Consider the following 3,951-nt stretch of genomic DNA (forward strand, 5'->3'; position numbering starts at 1 on the left):
GAGGGGTAGGGCGCGTCGCACCACAATAAGATGTTGATTCACCTTCCTAATATAAACAAATCAACATTTACGGCCGGAATAGAAAGTGTGGGCGTCTTCATCCAACAGCGACATTCACTGTCTAATATTTTACTGGATTTAAACACCATTCAAGAAGAGATAATTTCGGAAGCGCTTCTTGAGTTTAGGTGATGTGCCCATTCTCATTTATCATTTATGTAATAAAACGCTGATACCTCTTCGTCTTTGCCAGATTATATTTGCATGTTTCGTGTCGTTTATGTAAATGGACGGTGTTTACCTTTTTCGACGTGTTTACAGCTTCAAAATAGATATGGCTGTTTTCCCAGTTGCCCAAGGGCGTTGGTAGGCTATAGGACCGGTTATCGCTAAGTTTAGGGTTCTGGGGTTCGAGTCTTGGCTCGTTCCGACGTTCTGTCTCTGGGGAGGCACGTTACACTAATTGTTCCCATTTGACTCTGTGCTGTCGAAGATGGACTCTAATTCGGAGGTTTGGCCTTACATTAAACATTACAGTGTTGCAAGGGCTGCTAAACAATGTCAGGCTATTTTAGAGGCATGCTTTTTACCCTACACTAAGTGCCTGTTGTTGTGTCGATGTGCTTTCCTTTATTCAAACAAACAAACAAACAAACAAATGAACAAGCTGTAACAGCGAACCAAAGCTCTGAACTCTGTTGAAATGGCGGACATCTCATGCGGACAATTCGTTACGCTTTGCGGACCAAATTGGTGGAACTCGGGCGCTACAAAGCGTTGTAATTATTGTAGTTGTCGGTTTGTCACACAGTGTGTGTGAGAGTGACAACGCCTTTGTGGCCTGCCGAGACGGCGACTTAATTAGCGTTGCCTTGAACGCCCGGCCTGGCCATGGCTCAGACCGGACCTTGGGGAGTGGGGCGGCGGCCGCAGCGTGACACCCGCTCTCTGTCGTCGCTCGGCTCTAAAGCGGGTCATCATCGTAGCGCTGCTGTTTAACCCCTTCACAGCCGCGTAATTGAACTTGGTACCATTACCGGTGTTCATTGGGGTGGGGGTGGGAGGGGGGATAGATAGATAGATAGATCAGATAGATAAATAGAGAGAGAGAGAGAGAGAGAGAGAGTAGAGAGAGATAGATAGACAGATAGAGGAAAAGAGATAGAGATAGATAGAGAGAGGAGGGGGGGAGGAGAAAAGAGAGAGAGAAAGTGAGAGAGAGAGAGAGGGAGAGAGAGGGGGAGAGAGAGAGACAGAGAGAGAGAGAGAGAGAGAGAGACAGAGAGAGGAGTCTATTGCCTTTAGAATATTAATATCACGGTTTAGTAAATTATTATGGTTCCCTATAAAAATAATGTTACTGTGGTAGTATTTCTCTATTTGATCTGGGTAAAAAATGTGAGTCTTAAATTCAGACCCGACACCGTCTCAGGGAAGGCAGTGAAGATGTTAACCCCTTCGCTTCTTGTTTCGTGGTCGAGGTTGTAATATTAGTATACACACACGGCTGTAAACTGGAGAGACTGACTACCGTGACAGAGGTATTCTCGAGTTCGTCGGATGTCCATCGTAAACGTGTCGTGTTCCAGTTGCTCTACACGTATGGTTGGGAGGGAGAGAGAGAGAGAGAGAGAGAGAGAGAGAGAGAGAGAGAGAGAGAGAGAGGGATAGGGTATGGTTGGGGGGGGGGGGGGGAGGCGGGCTGTCACTGGTAGGTCCTACTCCTGTACTCTTCTCTTCTGGTGGTGGTTTTGTTCATCAGTTTGCTAAATGGACATTATTGTAGCGTTGTGCTTCTCGCTCCTTATAGACATCACGAACTGGGTCAGTCTTTCTGACTGTCCACCCATCTTTTCCTCCCTCTGTTCCTTGCTCTAAATGTCTGTTATTGTGTCGACGTGCTCCTGTTAAAAAAGTAAAGTTGTTCCCGCATCCGATCCGGGCATTGATGATTGCCATGTTAGTGAGACAACTTCCTGGACCTTCGGCATATTGTGGTAGGGTGGCCAGTTCCTTTCCATCCTGCCTTTACTTCCCCAACTCAAAATCAGGTACCCATAACTGCTGGGTGGGCAGGAGGGGGCGAAAAAAATCCGTGTCTGAACCGAGGCTCGAGTCCGGGCTTTCCGCTTTGGAGACGAGCGCACTAACCGCTCCGCCACCGCACCCTTCAAACAAGAACCTTGAATTGACATTACGGTGTACGTTTTTCGGTATTCCAATACCCTGTCTCAGCAGATCCAGCGTTCTAATCGATTAGGGTTCCAATCGATCTGGGTCTTGTCTTAGTTTGATGTCATTCTGCCCCAACCTTCCATGTTTCTGTCCACCCCGCCTCACACTGGTCTGTGAATGGATTTTTTTCTAATTTGTGGGTGATTGAGAGTGCTCTGGTACGGTGTGATGTGTACCTTAGTTTCAATCAAAGATCCATCGTCATTATCTCTCCTTCCTCTCTTTTTGCGTTTGTTATCTCTTGTTACGCCTATGATCTTCGGCACTTATATTATGACCTAGATGTATGCAAGTGCCGTAATACTTTAACTAAAACCAAAACAGCAGCAGCAGCAGCAGCAGCAGCAGCAGTAACAACATCAATGAATTTTTTTTTAAAGACGGGAGTAATGTTTGTACGATTTGTCGGTGATATTTCTCTGAATCGATTCTTTCTAATTCGTTAGATGTCGTGATGTTTCTGCGCGCGGTCTGTGGTATTTCTGGAGAGTAAATAGCAGTGCACTGTTGCCCTGTCCTCTGTTTGCTACCCCCGATTCGTCTGGTCTGCGCTGAACCTTTCATTTCCTGTTTTCCCTCTGTGCCTGCCTGCTTGTCGTTCTTCGGTCTCACCACATGGTTCGAGTCGTCACGGTTTTCATTGTCCCATTCCACTGACTGTAGTTAGGATTTTTGATAGCTTTCTCATAGTTACCATTGTGGGTGGTCGGCAGACCTTGTTGGGTTTTGTTCCTTCTTTTCTGTTAAACATTATTTTATCTTCATATCTCTTTTCCTTCTTTTGTTTGTATGTTACTTTCTAGTAGCACTTCTAATCCTCGGCACTTATATAACCTATGTGTTGCAATTGAGAGTCCTAAATCCATGACTAAATCTAAAATGCGAAAAATGTAGTGATGCACACTGTATGAATATGACAGAACAACAGCTTGAAATTCTTCTTTTTTCTGACAATTGACTCACTACAGAACGGATGTTTTTCCCCCTGTATGTTGAACAGCTGTTGATGATATATGGTTCACTGATAAGTGCGGCTTGATTCGCGCTTCCAATCAATCAAATCCGTTCAAAGTGCCTATCCTAGGGGCACATCGTCGTTCTGAGCTGAGCCTCGAACCACCGAATCCGCAACCTAACGATTGCGAGTCCGATAGCCTAACCACTAGACCACCGAGGCCGCCCGGCACGCCCACACACAGGTGTTTAGTTTTGATAACAGTTTTACGGCACTTGCAAAGACAAACTGGTTGTAGAAATGCGGAAGATTAGAGGTGTCACTAGAGAGTAACATATATTTTGTTTGTTTGTTTTGATAATAAGGAGGGAAGATAAATAAGGACGATAGGTGTTTAACAGGAAAGAAGGAGCAAACCGTACTAGCTGAGCACCCGCCAACCACCCACCCACAGGTGTAAAGAACAATGTGTGGGGGAAAAGCACATGGGTATAATGCTGTCTGTAGGCCGTGACGCACAGCTTGTTGTAGGGGAAATGCATAGAGGTGTGTGGCCAGCTGGTGAGGGGAGGGGAAGAAAAAAAAGAAAAACCCAAACAGGTGTTATCGATCTTGCCGACCGAGCAAATGAGATAAATGGGCAACTGTAGGGACTCCGCCCTTAAACTGGCTTTGCTGATATGATCATTTATCTTTTCTTCTCCATGGTCAGGTACTCTCGTCCCCTACCCTTCCATCTCTCTTCTCTCTCTCTCTCTCTC

This window comes from Aplysia californica, unplaced genomic scaffold, assembly GCF_000002075.1.
Source record: "Aplysia californica isolate F4 #8 unplaced genomic scaffold, AplCal3.0 scaffold00259, whole genome shotgun sequence".
NCBI lineage: Eukaryota > Metazoa > Mollusca > Gastropoda > Aplysiida > Aplysiidae > Aplysia > Aplysia californica.